At 39.4% G+C, this 21,094-nt stretch overlaps 1 protein-coding gene across 2 annotated transcripts in view; it reads left to right on the top strand.

Annotated features, from left to right (window-relative positions):
* The window catches only part of EPHB1 (EPH receptor B1), a 1,597,777-nt gene extending 1,578,491 nt beyond the window's left edge, over positions 1 to 19,286 (top strand). For both annotated transcript variants that reach the window (XM_044070446.1, XM_044070447.1), the window contains exon 18: positions 18,891 to 19,286. The gene's annotated coding sequence lies outside the window, so the exon portion shown is untranslated. The remainder of the gene's footprint in view (positions 1 to 18,890) is intronic.
* The last annotated feature ends 1,808 nt before the right edge of the window (positions 19,287 to 21,094 follow it).

The raw sequence follows: 21,094 nt of genomic DNA, 5'->3' as shown, positions 1-21,094 counted from the left end.
TATTAGCCTGATGAGCCTGGTCTGCAAAGCCATGGAACCTATCATCATGGAACTCATAAACAAAGACATTGGTAACATCCAAACTCTGGATCCCACCCATTTCGGGTTTGTGAAAGGCAGATCATGCCTCCTGAACCTGATCGACTTCTTTGAGGCAGTCACCAAAGCCGTAGTTGAGGGTAACGTGGTTCACACAGCCTATCTTGACCTCGCCAAGGCTTTCGACACCATCCCCCATTCTGGAATTATAGCTAAACTCAATAAACTAGGCATAAATCCCTACATCACAAGATGGGTTGCCAACTGGCTCACTGACAGAACCCACACTGTAAAAGTTGCAGACTCCAAATCTGACCTCAAACCAGTGACAAGTGGAGTACCACAGGGTTCCATCCTGGGACCGCTCCTGTTTGGTATCTACTTCTCTGAAGTACAGGCTAACACAGAAGGCCTCTGGCTAACGAAGTTCGCAGATGACTGCAAACTAGGAGCCATAGTCAAGTCCCCAAATGATGTGAACATCCTACAGAAGGGCCTCTCTGAGACAGATGTCTGGTGTCAGAGCCATGGCCTCAAGCTCAATGCCAAAAAGTGCAGTGTCATCCCCTTTGGTAAAAACTCTGTACCCATGAACTACCACATAGGCAGCAATCTACTTAACACTGAATGCGTGATAAGAGACCTTTGGACTCAGGTGGACAGTAGTCTCTCCTTTGATAGTCACATCACCACAGTAGTCAGGAAGTCCTTTTACATGGCACACCTCATTATAACAGGGTTCTCATCCAGGAAAAAAGAGGTCAATGTTCCCCTGTACTCGACACTCATTAGACCCACTATAGAGTACAACGCCCCTTTTGGAATGTACCTCACAAGACATCTGCAGCAGCTGGAAAGGCCACAGAAGTACCTCACAAAGAGGATTACTGGACTCAAACAAATGCCCTACACTGACCGCCTCAAAAAACTCCAGCTTTACTCCATAGCATATCGCCTACTCAGAGGTGATCTCTGCCTAACATATAAAGCTATGTCAAACCCAGAGCAGTTGGACATGCTACACCTAAAGAAATCCCAATCACTCTGAGCTACACTTGTCACCACAATAAACAGGACATGCTGGAGGGATAGATTCCTATCCCAGAGACTTCCCATACTCTGGAACAGGCTACCCATCTATGTCAAGCAAAGTTCTTCATTAGCACTCTTCAAGAAAAATCTTGATGAGTGGATGGGAAATAGGAAATACACCCCGGGGATCACTTCTGTGTCTCTGCTCGACAGTGGCACAGGAAAATAACTTTCTTGTGTGGCGTAAGCCAGGGAACCTTGTTGGCTAGGCTTACATAGGCCCTTGGGCCGATAGCCTAGTACCTACCTATGAACCTATGAACCTATGAATGTTATGGTGAGTGCATACATTTTTTTTTTTGCTATTATACCACATGTAACAGGGCATGTGGTAAGTAACATAATCCTTTATGTAAAATAATGAAAGGACCAAGATGGCAGGATGATAGGAGAATGGCAGAATTTCAATAGTGGGCATCACTGACGTTTGGGAGGGGGACCTTAACACAGAATGGGGTATCTGGTCAATCACTGGAGTCTAAGAAGAACAAAGAACAGGGCATTGTTATCATGGGATTATTGCAAAATGCCAAAAGCAAAGGTCAAGTTAATGCTGGGGTGTGTAACATGGGAGATGTGCATGTGACTCTGGAAAACCACACACAGAGCACTTTTTCTACTTATGGCAAGTAGGCTGGCAGAAGGTATAAACAGGAGAGGTACGCAAAGGGTTAGGAAATGAAAGAACCCAAGCACTGTGTTTAAGAAAAAAAGTCAGTAGCTTGTTAAAGTTGTGATACAGATGTACCACCTCACCATCTGGCAAGTGGAATTGGTAAAAAATGAAAAGGAATGATAAGAAGGGAGGAGATATGGGTGTCAGCTGAACAATGGACAATTCAGTGCTCACCCAAGCCCTGAGTACGTTTCTTCATTCCTGGGGTCTAGTTTCCTATTTATGAAGTCATTCTTATACTGCTATTATATAAATATATATATATATATATATATATATATATATATATATATATATATATATATATATATATATATACGGGTTCACTTTATACCCTCGAAATACCGAAAGATCGAAATTCAGTAATTCAAAGTTATAAAGTCAAATTTTTGAAACCACGAAAACTCAGAACCGCAAAATTCAAAATCTCGCACACCTGAGATTTTAAATTTCACGCTTCTACTGCACACACACACACACACACACACACACACACACACACACACACACACACACACACACACACACACACACACACACACACACACACACACACACACACACACACACACGCCATCCTCCCCACACACAAACACAAGCTCTCTACTACATAAAAGCAGGGGTGCAAGCCTCCCTGCACCCCCCACCCCCCTACTTAAATATTCTCACTCCGAGGTCGCACTACATACAGACACACACAAAACACCACCACACAAGCTACATTCTCCTCACACACACACATCACAACAACAAAACACACTGACACACACCACAGCCCCTACCCAAAACCCTTAACACACACACACTTACCTGAATCCATAACCACAGCAAAACCTCAGAAGCACGAAATTCAAAACCACCAATAATCGAGGTTTTGAATTTCACGCTTCTGAGCTTTCGCTGTTCTCAGGATTCCACTTTATGGGCTCGAAATACTCAATTTCGATATTTCACTATTTCGAGCTTCTAAAATGAATAAGTGAATCCATATAGATATATATATATATATATATATCTATATATATATATATATATATATATATATATATATATATATATTTATATACATGATTTAGCTCCTTTCACCTATTATGTGGGACTTTTATTGTTAAGATGTCTTTCTCAATGTACAGCATATATTGGGTTTCAATTAAATCTCAAAATTCTTTAGACATTTGTCTCCATGGCTATTACACTGTATTACCCACCATGTCTTAAGCTTATTCTTTCCTTATTTCTCTCCCAGATGATGACTTCTGCAGCCCTTCCAGTTGGGACATAAGCCTATTGACTTTCTGGGGATTCCTAACTATTTCACTACACAGTGTCATTCACGGATGCCTTCTTTCACATCTACGAGGACCATAAACCTACAGAGTGTGTGGGGATCCAAAGTTGGTGTTGTATGTAATGACAGATAAGTTGGAATGTTAAGAAATGTGCCACAGGCAGAGAGAAAAAAAAATAGATGAGGAGGAGTCGCTGCACCTTACCAAACCATAGGTTAGCAAAAGCATAATTTAAGCACAATTTCGTAACCAAAGACGAAACAACTCATATCATGGCAAAGAACGTAAATCATTGAAAGTCAGTGGAAAAAGTTACTAACACATTGTGCAGTAATTTGCAAAATATGCAATAATTCTGTGTACTGCTTTTGCAAGAAGCTGGACAGGGCAGTCAGAAAGAGAAGTATGGTCAATATATGATGTAATGTAGTGAACACAGACTACAATGTGGGAAGGAGAAAGCTTAGACAATAAAAAAAAATCACATCACTATGGACAGTCATTAAGCCACTTTTGGTAGACAAAATAAAAAATAATAGTGTTATAAGCACATTTGGAGAGCATCATGTTAAGATGAAAATGTTATTTTTCAGTTTCTGTCTATAGTTTTTTTTCACGTAGTGGAAGAATCCTAGACTGCACTACCAGTCACAGTGGTAAGGTGTGGACCAGTGCAGGGGTTCATAGATGTCCTGAATAAATTGAAAAGAGACAAGTCCACCGAAAGAAAGGCAAGTGTTTAATAGTAACTAGTAGGGTTAAGCAGGGGAAAGAAATGAATATCTAAATGTGCTTAATGAAAAACATTTACAAGATCAAAGACAAACAATAATTTGTTGATGATTACAGTGCAGATTGTGCTGTACTCTGCTTCACTATTACAGTGCTTGAGAGGCAGACTGCATAAAATGCTGTTGTTACAATGAAATGTAATTGTGGTTCCAAATTCAGTGCATAAAGTGCTGTGATTATGCCACCTAGATGTAAAAAAATAAATGTAACAAGTAAGACAAAATGATACTACATTTAGCTTAATTTGAGTGATGTTTCTCACATTTAAAGATGACTTTGACTCACAATTGCTCTATAGCCTAAAAGCCCTCATATTGTGGCACCAATTAACTTAGAGCTGGCAGGTATGAATGAGTTAAACCTTTTATTTATTTATTTATTTTTATTTTTTTTTTAGGAAACTCTCCTCCACAGCCATAATGCAGAGGATTTTTCTCCCTGTACCCCATTAATATTCTAATTCTGAGGTCATTGCACATCGGAGTAAGGAAATTACTACTTAAACCTCCACAGTGGCTCACTGGAAAAGCCAATGTATATTTTATCCAGTCTTTTTTGTAGTATACTGATTGCCAAGCAAAGAGCTCTGTCATGTGACCTGTTGTGATAATTCAGTAAACATGAGAGGTCACACGTCATCTATAATCAATTCCCTTTTTCGTGTTCATATAAAGTCAGTATCCAGCATATAAGAAGGTGAAAAGCAATGAATGACTGTAGTTAGGATATTCCTCAGCAGAACTAAAGGCTGTGTCTCCAAATGCAGATTTTTTTTGTGCCAGGCTGTTCTGGGAACACACTCTCGTGGGAGAGCTGAAAAAATACCCCCTGATTTAATAGATTCCGTGAGATGGTAATATAGGCAGGTTTTACTAAGCTTACTTTAAAAATTCAAGACAACAGATAAAAATAAAGTTAAACATTTGAACAAATAAAACATGTAATCCCAGTGACACTGCCTTCTCTTTATCTGCCAATTCCATAATTATAATATGATTTATACTACAATATAATTAAACACAACCATGAAGTTAATATATTTAAAATCCTGGGGTGTGTTTGTATCACTTTCCACATTTAGGGGTTCTTGGAGGCACAGTCCCACACTGTATTGCATATTTTAGTTGAAATGTTTTATTTCAGTTATTTGATATTTCAGCTTATATTTTATTACTTTAGGTTTTTAATGGTTGGAAATTTTTTTTGTATTTGATTTTATGGTAGTCTTTTTAGTGCAAGTCTCTCTTATCTTATGGGTTATAATGTAATAGCAATATGCTGAATCATTTCATAGGTTCATAGGTAGGTACTAGGCTATCTGCCCGAAGGCATTTATAAGCCTAGCCAGAATGTGTTGGCTTTCGTCGCCCCCTTAGATTAGTTCCCTGTGCCTCTGTCCAGCAGAGCCACTGATGTGATCCCCGAGGTAAACTTTCTGTTTCCCATCCACTCGTCATGATTTCTTTTGAAGAGTGTTAGCGAGGAGCTCTGCCTAATGTAGATTGGGATCTTGTTCCAAAGCATGGGAAGTCTCTGGGACAGGAATCTGTCCCTCCTGCACGTCCTATTTATTGTTGTGGTGAGGTTTAGATCCCTATTGTGTGTGGCTCATGGGGATAAGGTTTTCTTTAGGTGGAACATGTCCATCAATTCTGGGTTGGACATGGCCTTGTATGTCAGGCAGAGATCACCTCTGAGTAGGCGCTATGCAACCGAGTACAGCTGTAATTTCTTCAGTCGAGCTGCATAGGTCATCTGTTTGAGGCCAGTGATCCTCTTGGTGAGGTACTTCTGTGATCTTTCCAGCTGTTGCAGGTGTCTTGTAAGGTACATCCCAAATGGGGCATTGTACTCTATGATGGGTCTGATGAGTGATGAGTAGAGGGGTACAATGACCTCTTTTGATCTGGATGTGAACCCTTTAGTGATTAGGTGGGCCACATAGAAGGATTTTCTAACCACTTTGGCAATGTGATTATCAAAAGTTGAGATTACTATCTACTTGGGTCCCCAGATTCCTTATTACGTCTGCCGTATTTAGGGGACTACCACCTATGTGGTAGTTTGTGGGTACTTTGTTTTTTCCAAAGGGAATGACTATGCACTTTTTGGCATTTAGCTTGAGGCCATGATTTTGACACCAGGTATCTGTCTCAGTGAGACCCTTTTGGAGGATGTCTGTGTCAGCTGGAGAGTCAATTATAGCCTCTAGTTTGCAGTCATCTGCAAACTTGGTCAGCCATAGTCCTCCTGTGCTTGCCTGTACCTCTGAGAAGTATATGCCAAACAGGAGGGGTCCGAGGACTGAGCCCTGGGGAACTCCACTTGTAACCGATTTAGAGTCGGACCTAGCTCCCGCAAACTCTCACCATGTGGGTTCTTTCCATGAGCCAGTTGGCAACCCATCTTGTGATGTAAGGATTTATGTTCAGGCTGGTGAGCTTGTCTATAATACCAGAATGGGGAATGGTGTCGAAGGCCTTTACGAGGTCTAGGTAGGCTGTGTGTACCACCTTTCCCTCATCTATAGCCTTGGTAACTGTCTCAAAGAAGTCCACCAGGTTTAGGAGGCATGATCTGCCCTTAACAAAGCCGAACTGGGTAGGGTCCAGTGTTTGGAGGTTCCCAATGTCTCTGTTAATAAGTTCCATGATGATGTGCTCCATAGCCCTGCAGACCAAGCTAGTCAGGCTTATAGAGCGATAGTTCCCAGGGTCTGTTGTGGCTCCACCTTTGTGGAGTGAAATAACCGTTGTTGTGCACCACTCTATGGGTACATAGCATGTGGAGAGGCTGAGTTTGAACAGTGTGTTTAGGTGAGGGGTTAGTTCATCTTTGAGCTCATGTAGGACGCAGCCTGGGACACTGTCCAGTCCCATCGATGCTGTGTTTTTGGATTTGGACAGGGCTGTTTTAACCTGAGTGTCTGTGATTTCAGGGACTCTACATTCGTCTGGTATGGTTATCAGCCCTCTTGGGGGTGAGAGGGGGGTGAAGGTTGCGCTGAACCTATCGGCTAGGATGTTGGTGATACTGGTCAGTTCAGTGTATTTTGTGCCATTCTGCACTAACTCCGAGCATATCTGAGCATTGCCACTTAGATTCTTGACATAGCTAAAGAATGCCTTGTGGTTATTTTTGTAGTACTTGGCAATTTTTCTTTCAAAGCTCACCTTGGATGATTTTATGAGGGATCGTAGTTTCATGCTGATACTGATCAGGGATGTCTTCCCTTCTTGGGATTTTACACTTTTCTGTACTAGTTTCCTCCTTCTATTGTATAGCTTGTTTATGGCAGGAGTCCACCAGACTGGTTTCCTTTTCTTGGAGGAGTGAGTCTTGGTTTTGCTTGGGATGGCATGATCCATGCATTCTTGTAGGTGCCCATAGAATGCATTAGTAAAGATTTTTGCAGCTTGGACAGTGTTATCCTTCAGCATGGGGGCTTTGAGACTTTCCACCTCGGTCTTAAGTAATGTGAAGTTTGCTTTTGAAAAGTTTTTCACGGTGGTTTTCTTGTCCGGGGGTGGGGCGGAATGTGGATATCCAAAGTGATTTGTTTATGGTCAGAACTAACCAGCGAGGGGTTGACCTCCGATGTGGAACACCGGTCGCCCATGTTGGTGATGACCAGGTCCAATATGTTGTCACCTCTGATGGGAGTGTTGACCAGTTGAACCAGGGCGTTTGAGTTTATAAATTCTAGGAAATGTTGGGCAAGGGAGTTAGTACTTGAGTAGTTCTCCCAGTTAATGTATGGATAATTAAAATCACCCAATATTATGGTGTTTGGTAGGGCCTTTATGTTTCCCAGTATTTCCAAGAATGTGGAATGGGGGTCCTGGGACATGGTGGGTGATCTGTAGCAAGCTACAATTTGAATTGCAGTTTTGCCCATTGTTAGTTGCACGTGGATGATCTCTGAAGCATCATGCTGTGCCACTAACCTGGAGGTGTGGCTATCCTTGATGAATATGGATACGCCCCTGCCTTTTGTATTTCGGTTTGGGTTCTGTGGCCGAAATGTATGGTATGAGTTGTAGCCTGGTAGTCTGGGGTGCTCTCTAGAGTCTTAAACCAGGTTTCTGTTACTGCACATATATTGATTTTCTCCATACTGAAGAGTGCCTCGTATGCATGCATTTTGAGGTTCAGACTTCTGGCATTGAGTAGCACTACCCTCAGTTTTTTGTTACTGCTATTTACAGCAGTAGGTTTGTCTTTTGAGCCTTGCCTAAAAAAGGCACTATGGGGGTGGCAATAACCTTGAAGTATTCGAAAGCCTAAGGGTGACAGGTGCAAGCTGTCTCTAGTGAAGCAGCGTGGCTTGTTGAGCATGTAATCCCAGGTGGACAGACACTGGATCCCCTTTGAATGACACCAGAAACTTTGCCACTTGTTGAAACTGAGAATTTTTTCTTTATACCATGGTATCATTCTTGGTGAAGGCAGGATGCTACTCAGGGTCAGGGTCATACTGGCCTGGGCTACTTGATCAGAGAACTCTTCCATGTCTCTTTTCATGTAGTCCAGAGAGGTACAGCTCAGGTCATTCACACCAACATGGACAATGACAGAGTCATATTTGTACTTGTTCTGTAGTGACCTGAGTGCTTGTGTTATCTGGCGGTTCCTGGCACCCAACAGGCAGCTAACAGTAACCTTCTCCTTATTCAGCCTAGTGAGTGGGACGTCAGTGTGCCTGACTATAGTCACCTATTACTAGTATGTTGGGTATGTTATTTTGCCTTAAGGGCTGTGATTGCATGGCACACTGGTTTTGTGAAGTATGGGTTTCATGGTTTGTGTTGGGTGGTGGAGGTTGCTTGGATGTTTGCTTTGTAGGTCTCTGTTGGTTTTGCAGATTTTTATTTAGAGCCTCCAAGTATGTTTTCATGTATTTATGTGTGATTTTTCCAGTGCTGCTTTAGTGGGTTTATGTCAGACTGGTGGTGTGATGCAAGTATTTCCCTTCTCCTCTTGACTGTCTGATCCAGTCTTGGGTTGAGAGAGCCTAGCCTCCAGTTTGGCTGTATAATTGCATCTCTCGCATGTATTAGTGTTTGGTGGTAGGAGGAGGGGGTTTTCTGTATACATGAGGCAGTTGTAACATTTGCTCAAAATGCCCAGATTCACCAGTTGGACTGGAGAGTACACCTGAAACTGCCCTTTGGACATGCCTGGATAGGTACAGTGAACTGTTTTACTGGATGGCTGGTAAGGTCGAATAGAGAGCCTTGTTCTTCTGTACAGTACAGGAGGGTCTAGTGCTATGGTTTATAAGTGCTTGCTATACGTTTTGAGTAAGTGCCAGGCTGAGAAATGAGTGGCTTGAGTGCTTAAGTTGAAAGTTTGTCTAGTTCCAAGGGAAAAATTGAAGAGGAGACTTTGTGGAGCCAGGAATAATTTTACCCTAGCTAACCGGTGCTGCCTAGCACACAAAACTGGGCAAATATGGTATTTATAGCAGGGAAATGAAAGAGATAGAAATTAGCCCAAAATGGCCAATAAACTACTAATTTCTGGGCTGAAACCACTCCTCCAGGGACAGACAGGCTGCTCAAAGCTCCCCTCTCTCACAGGTGAACAGAAATTTTCCTTCTATCCAAGTAAGGTATGGGCAAACACAGAGATTCTTAACACAGCCCTGAATTCAGCACTAACCTGAAAACTGGACTAGACTAGCTTAGAAAGGTGGGAAACAAGTATATATATACATATATATATATATATATATATATATATATATATATATATATATATATTTTTTTTTAAATAAAGCAGATACACTCAAAAAACACTTTAAATGCACAGAAAAGGATAATTATTGTTATATATCGCAGATCAGAGTTGTAGTCAATGCTACTAGTAATAAAGTAGGAAGAAACACAAATACAGTAAAAGCAGATGAATAAAGTACAATTTTTATACATATATATATATATATATATATATATATATATATATATATATATATATATATATATATATATATATATACATATATATATATATATATATATATAAATAAAACAATAGAAAATGAACAAACTGATTTAAACAAGTTACCCAATTAACCAGAAAAAAAAGCTCAAAACTGAGCCCTGTTCCAGCAGTCTTCAATCAGACAAGTTCTGACTGCACATCCCTGCTTACTAGGGTGCAGGAGAACCTTCTCCAAAAAAGATGGCCTGGATCAGTGCTCAAGTTATACAAACAAAGCTAGATTCAGCAGGCCTGAATCTGGTCTATGCTACAGCAACAAGCCACACCAATTTAAAAGAAACAGTTCAAATAAGCAGGCACAATAAGCCTGTGACCAGATATTCCCAGCTCAGAAAGGTAGAATCCAGCCTCTCCTCCCACAACAGTGCAGACCACAAACCTTCTTAATGTAAAACAGCCTGTATGAAGCCCAAGTGCTTAAACCAAAACACTTAGAATAACAGTTACAATTTAATCAGGCTACTACCAAGCAGTAATAAATGCAGCAGAATAAATAAAATTGAGTACTTTTAAGAAAAGCAAAATAAAATAGGAGGAAAGACAAATACAGTAAAAGCAAATTACATTTTTTTTTTGGGGGGGTGCCTTCTCAAATCAACTCTCTGTATTAAGCAGAGTGAACACTGGACTCAGAATATGATCTCACTGTACTTGGCTAAGTGAGCAAATTAGATTGATCCAGCAGGAGTATTCTAATACAGACGTACAGGAGGGGCGGGCAATTCCAGAGGCAGCAACACTAATACCAACACAAGAACAGGGAGGGAGAGTGGGAAACTAACTGCAGAGAGACACAGAGCACACTGTTCAGAAACACGCAATTAGGAAACAGAAAAAAAGAAAATACAGTACTTTTAAAACTGCAAGTTTGTACTTAACAAAATATTAAATGCACTACTGCAAGTTTCACTTAGCTTCATTTGGAATCCTCTTTGATACTAGCTGCTTCCTAAATGCATCATGCTAGGATGTCCTTGTCTGGATTTACTTTTACCTTGAAAAGATGGTCTGACCTCAGAGACAAGTCTTTTATTTAGTACTTCTTTGATGTACCAGACACTATGCCTTTATTCACGGTATCAATGTAATTATCAAATGCAGTGTATTTCATAGTTAACCACTTTCAGTTAGTAATTCATCAAAACATCAGGTTAAAACCACCATTAGCATTCTACTTAGTTGTTTCTGCAGTTCTTTGCCTTGTTACAGTCTCCATGTAAGCAATGATGTTTGGTAAATGAGCTGCTATGACCATGAAAGACTGTTAAAGAGACATGGAAACATGCTAAATGGAAAACAAAGTGATGCAAAAGCTTTTTTTATTATTACTATTACTTCTGCAATTATATTTCTTTCTGTACTGCTGAAAACTAATATTTGAAGCCTTGTTTTGCAACCGCATTGGTAAAGCTATAAAGTATTCAGTGCAACTGCTCAAGTTCCATCTCAGGGCTGTAATATAGAGATAGCAATTTTTAATGAAATAAACGTCACTGCTATGGATAGAGATTTAAGCATTAATAGCTATAGTAAAACTGAACAGGTGTGGGCAAATATAAAACTGTGAATAGCAGTCCCTGCAAGAATAAATTATATAAAATGGGTGAACTAGTATTAAACTGTTTAAAACACTGAAATTCATATAGGGGAGATCATACAACATTAAACACAGATGCTAGACATTCACCACTAGTTAAATTCAAACCTAAGAAACACTGTTCAACAAATACATAAGATAGAAAGAAAGGATATACATGACTGGTGTCCAAACACTAGTGTCACAACTTAGTTAGGCATGATTGTAAATTTGTGAGAGAAAAGTAATTTACAATCAGTGCATGCCAGCTAATGAAACCTCTCCCATCACTAGATGTAAATTCAGTAATGGTTCCTTCTCACGATGTCTGGGGACTAGGAATGCTTTACTTATTTGTTTATTTTCCACTTCAAGATATGCATCCCTCTAGCTTCTTGGCAGGTGATGCTTTAGTTTGCAGTGAAACAGCTGTGGAAGGTACAAAGTATGATCTCACATACTGGCTAGCATCACGCAGGACTTCAGAGTGGGATGACCCTTCCTTCCAGGAGACTACTGGCTGGATGAGTTTCCAGGTACTGGTACCTGACAACTGCAACTGCAGAGGTAAAGCTGCAATTTAAGCAATAATATATTGAGTACAACTGACAGTGATCTTACTGAATACCCCAATATTTACCTATCAAAGAGTCAAATCCTTAGAACCTGTAGGCATCTAGTAGTATTCATAGGCTCCCTATTTTCTAATACCGACAGTCGTAATACTGAGTGCAGATGCAATGACAAAAAAAATGAACAAAATTACAGTACAAGAATGAGTCAGGAACATCACTCTTTAAACTTCTTTTTTGCTGGTGGGCAAGTCCCTCACAACCTCAAACTTATCTATCGCAACTCTGGGATTGCTATACCTCAGAGAAAAAGGAATATTTTGAGAAACATAGCAGTCTTGGAGTTAGTATATAGCAGTTTTGGAGTTAATATATGTATGTCTATTTTTTCGGCCATTTAGTCTCCATATCATTGGACTCGCACTTGTGGGCCATGATATTTCAAACATTTACCATGTTTGTACCATATGCACCAAAGTACTTACTGAAATTATAATAAAGCAGCTGTAACTCAAATGTCAGGGAATGCATGCAAACTTTTGTTAATGAAATAAAGTTGTAAGGAAGATTTTCTGCTGCCAGTAAATAAATCCTGATATTCACAACTATGTATTTTATTTTTTCTAATCTATTTAGATGTAAGAATAGTGTAATAATCATATCAATATTATTTGATCTTGTTTTAGAAGCTCAGTCAATCACTTGTTAAAATGGATTTTAATGAAGGTTTGAAAGGTTGATTATTCTTTGTAGGGGAAGATAGACAATGTATTCAAGAGGGTGGGATAAAGATTGTGCACTTGTTTGCTCAATATGCACATGGTCAGAATTTATCAATATTGCATAAGATCAAAGTTTATTACATCAATCCATGCAGCTGATTTACCTTCTTGTATATCTCATTCAGTGTTAACAGTTTAGGTGAATTTATTGTTTTGATTCATTTACACAGTTACTGAGCATCTGGATTGTTTCAGGGCCATATAACCATTTTCTTTACTGAGATAAGACTACCACTCCCAGCATCCACTTTCTACCACCAGTATCCACCTATGTGAAAATCATTTTATTTCTTCACTAGGATATCAATAATTCTGACCTAGAATTGTTGGCATATTTATAGCTGTCTGTCTCTTTAGATACCCAGTAATTCCTTGTAATGCCAGTAGCCCCATCCAGCTATAATGGCTGCTTTGGTAATTCTTCCTGTTTATAGTTTCATAGTTAAGTAATATGCTAGCTGCCCTTGTGGGCCATTTCAAGCCAATTTCCCTTTTGGTGCTCAAATTAACCTATCCCATTTGGTGACAGAGTGGCTTTACTCATCCCATGGTTGATAATTATATATCACCCCTACTGAGAATAACTGAGAGAACCATAGATAATTTAAGGGGACCGCTGCACAGAATAAAGCATTTAGGAACTGCCTCTATCCATTAGTAGTACATGGGCAGTCCTGGGGTAAATTTTCTATTACTCAGCCATAGATCCAAGTTGCAGCTGAACATGGACAAGGATGAGCTTTTGTTTTGCATGAATAAGGAGTCTGTTCCAGAGCAGAAGTACCTCTGCGAGATATACCTGCCCCTACAAATTGTTCTGTTTCTGTTGCAGAAAAGATTTAGGTCCATAAACTGAGTATTTTTAATAGCATTTGACTTGCTAATATACAGTAATCCTAAAGTAGTTATGAATGCACAGCCAAGCAAAACAGATAAAGTCAATGCTTTAATGTTGCCGGCTTTTTCTAATGGCTTCTTCTCAAGCCCCTGCATACTTGACCACTATTCTTCATATGATAGCATAGGTTAAAGCAGGGGTGTCCAACCTTTTGGCTTGCCAGGGCTGCATTGAGTGAACAGAAATTGTCTTGGGGCCGCATATAAAATATATCATATAGTTAACTCTTTCACTCCATGGGCGACCAAAGTTGACCTGCTGGCTGTACTGCAGGTGCATTCGAGCAATGAATAAATGTAATAAATGCCTTATATTTGCCTTAAAATTCTAATTCTCATTCTAATTCTCTAATCTAACAGTTAACTCTAACATCTTAGTTAATATATCTATCTATCTATATATATATATATATATATATATATATATATATATATATTTACAAATAAACAGGTATTCACTACAGCACTAGCATTTCTCACTGGGAAAACTACTCCAGCAGTCCAAATACAGTGAATATAAAAAGTGTACACACCCCTGTTAAAATGCCAGGTTTTTGTGATATAAAAAAATGAGACCACAATAAATCATTTCAAAACTTTTCCCACCTTTAATGTGCCCTATGACCTGTACAATTTAATTGAAAAACAAGCAAATCTGTTAGGGGAAAAATATAAAAAATAAAAAACCTACAAAGAGCTGGTTGCATAAGTATGCACACCCTTAAACTAATACTTTTTTGTGTGTACACACCCTTAAACTAATACTTTGTTGAAGCACATTTTGATTTAATTACAGAATTCAGTCTTCTTGGGTACACACCTACCATCAATTAAAGAGATTCTGATTAACCCCAAATAAAGTTCAGCTGTCCTAGTAGGGTTTCCCTGACATTTACTCAGCTAACTGCTACAGCAAAAGCCATGGTTCACAGAGAGCTTACAAAGCATCAAAGGGATCTCATTGTTGAAAGGTATGAGTCAGGTGATGTTGCAAAGAACTTTGCAAGACATGTGTTATGGTCTGATGAGACCAAGATCGAACTTTTTGGCCACAATTCCAAAAGGCATGTTTGGTGCAAAACAACACTTTGCATCACCAAAAGAACACCATCCCCACAGTGAAGCATGGTGGTGGCAGTATCATGCTTTGGGGTTGCTTTTCTTCAGCTGTAACTGGGGCTTTAGTCAAGGTGGAGGGAATTATGAACAGTTCCATATACCATTCACTTTTGGCCCAAAACCTTCAGGCGTCTGCTAGAAAGCTGAAGATGAAGAGGAATTTCACCTTTCAATATGACAATGACTCCAAGCATACATCCAAATCAATAAAAAAATGGCTTCAGCAGAAGAAAATTTAAATTTTGGAATGGCCCAACCACAGCTCAGACCTAAATCCAATAGAAAATCTGTGGGATGACCTAAAGAGGGCTGTGCACAAGAGATGCCCTCGCAATCTGACAGATTTGGAGTGCTTTTGCAAGGAAGAATAGGCAAATATTGCCACGTCAAGATGTGCCATGCTGTTAGATTCCTACCCAAGAAGATTGAATGTTGTAATTAAATCAAAAGATGCTTCAACAAAGTGGTTATGAGTGTGCACACTTATGTAACCATCTTTTTGTATGTTTTTTATTTTTTATATTTTTCCCCTAACAGATTTGTTTATATTTCAATTGAATTGTACAGATCATAGGTCACATTAAAGGTGGGAAAAGTTTTGAAATGATTTATTGTGGTCTTAAAAAATCCCCTTTTGGCATGCCTAGTACCCAAGTATCAGGTTTTGAAACAAAGAAACATATTCTCCACAGTCCGTAAGTCTCTGTCTTTAATAATCATCTACTGTTGCAGCCCTCCCAAAACATAAACACACACATACCAACTAAAACCCTCAACATTTAAAAATGACATTGTGCCCACCTGATTTGCCAGTATTGATGATCCACCAAAGCTATGCTTATTGTTGTCCAATCTGCCACTACTTAGAACCCAACAATGACAAAACAGTACTGGGTGCTTTTTTTGTTTGTCAGAAAAAACAATACAACTTTATATGATACAGTCCCACATTAATCTTAGGCTGCTGCCTTATTCTTACTCCCTGGAACTGCATTACCTTGGATGACTACTTTTATTTCCTAAGCAAAAGACGCAAATTGGAAGAGGAGGCAAAAATCCAGACATTCTTCGAAAATCCATACAGTTGAAATGTATGATTTCATATTCAATACAACACTCTCTCTGTCAGGAAAGCCGGAATTTAATGAAAGTGTACTTTTAATGTACGTTATATTTGTGAGCTAACTTATTTGTGTTCAGTAGTTAGATTGATCATCGTTAGCCTCTTTGTGCATGTGTCTCTCTCTGTCTCTGTCATGCACACACACACACACACACACACACACACACACACACACACACACACACACACACACACTTCTACTTTCACACACACATTCTGCTTTCATGCACTCACTCACTCACTCACTCACTCACTCACTCACTCACTCACTCACTCACTCACTCACTCACTCACTCACTCACTCACTCACTCCATACTTAGCTATTAACACAGGTAAGTGCTGTCCCTTTCAAAGGCAATGGTGACAAATCCATATATGAGTCACTCTTCAGCGAGAACACACACACACACACACACACACACACACACACACACACACACACACACACAAACACATACACACACTGATTATTCGGTGCAAAATTATGGCACGAACACACAGATCCTGCTTTGGCGCAAAAAAAAACAAAACTAGAAGGGTGCTTTGGCGCAAGCGCACACTGACGTTAGAGTTACAGGTCTCGGGCTCGAAAAACGCAAAACAAAAAAAGTGTTTTAGGGCATGCATACATCGATGTTGCAGTTAGAGGTCGTGGGCCACATGGAAGAGCTCTGAGGGCCGCATAAGACCAGCGGGCCACAGGTTGGACACATCTGGGTTAAAGTGTCAAAACTGCATGAGATGCTTGTTGGTGAACAAGTGACAGCAGGTGGTGTGAGCTCTTTAGTGTACTAATATAGTGCAGACTGTGTTGTGGATACATTGTGAGGAGGGTGGCAGGGAGTAACAGATACACATATTAGGAACACAATTAGTAGTAGAAGTGAAGTTTGCCAAAGAATAATTCATGGAAATTTTCCTTCTGTCCCTGAAATAAATCTGCAGCTAAGTATATCGTAGGATGCTACAGGCTCAGAAATGGTTATACTTAATTTTGTAGGGGCAGTGAATCTACCCTCACATGAGCTATGCTGGTCCAGAGACCCCTACACTTATTCCACTTTTGTTGTCCAAAGAATTTCGCATACAGGATGCAGATAGTTGAAGTTTGTCTGATTTCCCCTTCACAAAAACACAATCTAGTACCAAAAATTACACACCACAACACTTAAATACAGTCTGGTTGATTTTATTTTTGATTCATAATATCATAGATATCTGGTAGTAGACTATGAACCAAAAATGAAATCATTTGCACTTTAGTTCTATGGTGTGTATTTTTTTTAGTGCTGGACTGTGTTCTTGTGTTTGTTTGATTTTCAAGCACTTTACACACTGGGGTACTGCATTTCTGAGCTTTTGTTTTTGATTTCCCCTTCAGTCACATTTGCAGTACCCACACAAATCTTCTTCAGAAGCAATCAGTTATATGTTTGGTACTGAAATAATTACATGGTAATATTTTTACACAGTCAGAATGCTAAATGCAGTAATTCTCAGCTTGTTGGGCTGCAATTGATATGATTGGTTGATCCATTCTTCTGGGATATAACAAGATGTAACATTCATTTTCTCAGAGCTGTAGCAAGTCTAACTTCAAACTATGCAACAGGAAGCATATATGACTGTTATTATGAGGCATATTTCCTGTGCTCCACTTCAGCAGTTCAGTGTCTTCCCTGTTCCAGTCTTGTTTAAAACACTTGAAGGGTTGGATAAATAAGGATAGGCTAGCTGTAATATAGCACAAGGTGACTGACTGATCATGGGTAATATGTCCTGTAAGCCATACCTGTACAAAGCCAAAAATAAAAGGAGACAAAGACCTCAAATCAAGGATAAATTTTAAACATCTCTCTTACAAACAATGTTGTTGTTTGTCTTTCGGCTTTTTCCCAGTAAGGGGTCGCCACAGAGGAACTCCGGTCCACTAATGATTGGCAGTAAATTTTTACGAAACACCGAGGTGCCAGCTCGACGTCCAACCTTCAACGAAGGCACACCCATTTACGCACGCATGTCTTTCGAACACTACCCAACCGCGGGGAGGGCATGCAGACTCCACATAGAAGGCACTCCTAAGCCAAGCCGAGAATCAAACGGGAGAACCTCTTGCTGTGAGGTAACAACACTACCGCCGTACCACCACGGCTGTCTCTCTTACAAACTTAATAAGTTGCTAAAATAATGCACTTGCATTAGCATTTATTTTTCTGAATAATATGATGACTGGAACTCAAATGTGTGTCATTATTTAGTGACTTGATCAGAAGATGGTTAGGAAAACAGAAGACAAAGCTGTGACAGAAGGTGGCAGTGATTTCTTGGGATAACAGGAGTGGAAGTTTAAAGGAGAAGGGGTGCCTTTGGTATGTTTCTGAAGAAGTGCTAGGACTTCATAAAACTACAGTCTTCAGTACTGGTGGACACACACACACACACACACACACACACACACACACACACACACACACACACACACACACACACACACACACACACACACACACACACACACACACACACACACACACACACACATAGGGATTGTAGGATAATCATTCAAAAATATTGTGTGTGTGGATTGCAGTTTGCAGCTGATAGGTCAGTGTACCTACACCTGGAAGGTTAGTGTAAATAGATGTTTTGTTTCCCATCCTTCACCTCCTCCCCAACATAAGATGTAGCAACTCTATATAGCTGAATATTTTAAGAGCTAGAATGTAATCCTGTGAATTTGCACTGGAGGGGGCTTTTGATAATTTTTGGATTTTGAGGCTGGTTGTACCAAAATGTTAAAGTACTGTTGAGGAGCCATGTTTCAGTGAAGCAATGTAGATCTCAACTACAGGAATATTTTGTAAACTGCAGTGAGTTACAAAAAGCAGAAGTGTTTGTAAAGGTCCCTCTTTTTTTATCGTTTTAGGGCCACTAAAGTCAACTGTTAAAAACAACGACCTTCATACAAGAAAAATAATCATCAAGGAAAATGACTCACAGTACCCCAGCATTTGTGGAAAAAGGATGAGAACCCATCCTCCAGAGGCATCATGACTTTCCTCTGCTATATTGTGCACTTGCGCCAAGCACTTCTCCTGCATAACAAAGGGCATATATGAAATGATAAACCTGACAGCATGTTCCAGGGGTTCACTGTACATACGAGAATGGGAACTGTAAAATACCTTTCTTTGCCTTCTTGTACATTTTGGATTTGTTATTTGTGTTGAGTATGTTGAAGTTTGTAATGGTACCTTTCAAAACAAGAAAACTTGTACTAAATGCACTCAATAAAGTTGAATCAACATGCAGATTAAAGGAATGATTACATGTCATCACAGTTTCTTTCTAATGTGGAGATACTACCCTATCTGTGTGACCATTTTGTAATATAGAAGACAAAAGAAAAGGCTAAGACTTAAAAGCAGATTTCTTTTAGTTTGTGAAAGCTGTTTTGCCATATTTTTCTCCTTTGGATTTTTTCAGTTCATGAGGCAAAGCTGAAGAGGATGTCTTACAGAACGTCTCTGTTATAAAAGCAGAATTGCAGCTGTAAAGCCATTATCTTCTAAGGGTTGCAATCACTGAACTAAGTTGTGACATTAGTGGTTGGACCCCACTCCTGCTTACCCACTTTTCTTTCTTTCGTTCTTGACAATTTGTTGAATAGTGGTTGTTAGGTCTGAATTTTCCTTCTGGTGAATGGTTAGTATCTGTGTTTAATGTTTTGCACTTTTTGAAACCTCTGACACCCATAGCCCATTTCCATCAAACTGCTGTAACTCTGGAGATCAGTATCGCACTTTGAAAAAATATGTATGTGTAAATGTAAATGTTAATCTTAGTCTGAGTCTCTGTAGTGGATTTAACAGTTGGTTATTTCCATCCTGTATATCATTGTTCATCATCTTCTGAAGTGTTGATATCTTGTACTAATGCAGGCACACTCATTTTGGCCAAGACACTGTTCCTGTGATACACTTCAGGGATGTGCAAATCTCATCAGTATCAGTGTTTTCCAGTTACCCATATACCTTGTATCTCATAGGTTCATAGGTTAGACTGACTGACTGAAAACTGCATGTCCTGCCAACCTTCAGAAAGCTTGGTGTAACCCCTTATTGATATGTTTTACTTCCTAATAGTATGTACATGGATCAAATGCATACATGCATATACATATATATATATATATATATATATATATATATATATATATATATATATATATATACTGTACATCATATATACGTGTGTGTGTGTGTGTGTGTGTGTGTGTGTGTGTGTGTGTGTGTGTGTATATATATATATGTGTATATATATATATATATATATATATATATATACACACACACACACATATATATATATGTGTGTGTGTGTGTGTGTGTGTGTGTGTGTGTGTGTGTGTGTGTGTGTGTGTGTGTGGGGGGGGTCTACGTTTCTTGAGCAAAATTTCAAAATCTCAAACAAGAAATGCAGAAACCCACAAGCAAAAGTGCACTACATCAAAAGTGCACTTTCGCAATAGCCGATTCAAAACAAACTACTTTAAACACTAGCACCCCCCCATGTGGGGCTGTGCCACCACACTCCCCCTGCTTAAATATACTAACTCCGAGATCGCACTACAATGGGGAAAAGGATATATTTCCTTATTCCCACTGTAATGTGCTTCAGTGAAACGGCTTTTGTGAATGTGCACTGTCGATGTAGTGCACTTTCGCTTAAGTGGGTTCAATCTTCTGTTTGTCGAAAAAGTGTGTTTTCGACAAACAGAAATAGACTTGTGTGTGTGTGTGTGTGTGTGTGTGTGTGTGTGTGTGTGTGTGTGTGTGTGTGTGTGTGTGTGCGCATATATGGATTCCATACATTTGGTCGAATTACACTTAGTCGAAAATGATACCAGGCATTGCACTTCACTGAAAGCTCACTTCACTGAAAGCTCACTTAGTCGAAGTTCAATCTGTCGAAAATGGAATATAGCCCCTGCCCCACTGCAGTGCAACCCTGGAGTGAGAATATTAAATAAGGGTGTGTGTGTATGTATTCACTAATATAAAAGGTATATCCATTAGAAATGCATTGATATATATATCTATATATATATATATATATATATATATATAT

Source organism: Protopterus annectens, chromosome 4.part1 (assembly GCF_019279795.1).
Source record: "Protopterus annectens isolate FY-2018-M chromosome 4.part1, PAN1.0, whole genome shotgun sequence".
NCBI lineage: Eukaryota > Metazoa > Chordata > Ceratodontiformes > Protopteridae > Protopterus > Protopterus annectens.
This window is presented reverse-complemented; position numbering and strand designations above follow the sequence as displayed.